Genomic DNA, 1,212 nt, shown 5'->3' with positions numbered 1-1,212 from the left:
TTTTTATTGTATAATTATAAGTGTATAGGACGAATATTATGTATTTGCATGTGTATATACAATTTCTCGCGCTTTATACAAACAGAAACGCAATTTATACACTTCTATGTATAAAGCGAGAGAGGCGAGCACAGAGAGAGTGAGCGAGAGAGGAGAGTGGCGAGCGAGAGTTTGAGGGAGAGAGGCGCTGGCAAACAGTTTGCTACAGGACACAATTAAATCAAAGTGTGATTATACCATTTAATTTGAATTAATAGTTTGCCATTATGACCAATTTTCCCATAAAAAAAAAAAAGAATAGGTCCTACCGAGATTTGAACTCGGGTTACTGGATTCAGAGTCCAATGTCCTGACCACTAGACCATAGGACCAATTTGCACCAGAAGGCACAAAATAAACGATTTGATGTCATTATTGTAGAATGACGTGCAATTAAACAAATTTGAAAAGAGAAAAAAGCCTAAAATAATCCTAGTGTTTTCACATGGAGTATTAATAGTCCTTTATGTTTGTAGTATTAGTGCATTTTTCTTACTCCCTCGAACTTTTGCCTATTTTTTAACATTGATTTTGTTCACAATTATAAGTATGAATGCTCAATCGTCTTTTTATATATTTAGTAGAAATAATAATAGGGCAAACTACATAAATCCCACTAGTTTAGATCCTAATTACTAAGATTCCCGATAGTTTCAAATATTACTTCTTCTACCATATTTCATGCTTAGGATACACGAGTTTGAATCCGTGAGATACATGTATCTGCCGAATTTTTAAAATCGAGATACATATTTTATTTGTTTAAATTAATTGATTGTAACTGATTTCCTTAATTAGAAGAGTAATTGAGGATTTTTAGAATACATGAATTTTTAATTTTAGAAATTTAAATTAATCAAATCCCTTAATATAAGACGGAAATCAAGGAGTATTGTATATATGTTTAATTAATTTTATTTTATTATTCTTTGAAATAATAAATCCATTAATATTATTAATAAAAGATAAAAACATGTATATCTTGGTCATTTAATTTGATTTATTTATTTTATTACTCTTAAAATAATAAATACAATTATTTGATGTATCTATTGGATACAAACGAAACATTTAGATACATGAGTATCATACAAGTACATTCATATGTATCATAGAAGTATCTAACATTAATTTCATGTATTTGTTATACGTATCTAGTATTAATTTTATGTA

General features: G+C 28.4%; 1 non-coding gene across 1 annotated transcript; it reads right to left on the bottom strand.

Annotated features, from left to right (window-relative positions):
• Positions 1-299: 299 nt before the first annotated feature.
• On the bottom strand, positions 300-371 carry TRNAQ-CUG (transfer RNA glutamine (anticodon CUG)). Its single transcript has one exon. It is a non-coding gene; the product is annotated as a tRNA-Gln (tRNA).
• Positions 372-1,212: the final 841 nt, after the last annotated feature.

The sequence above is a fragment of the Solanum tuberosum genome, unplaced genomic scaffold (genome assembly GCF_000226075.1).
Source record: "Solanum tuberosum cultivar DM 1-3 516 R44 unplaced genomic scaffold, SolTub_3.0 scf00338, whole genome shotgun sequence".
Classification (NCBI taxonomy): Eukaryota; Viridiplantae; Streptophyta; class Magnoliopsida; order Solanales; family Solanaceae; genus Solanum; species Solanum tuberosum.
Note: the sequence above shows the minus strand (reverse complement) of the source record. Positions and strands in the feature narration are given on the sequence as shown.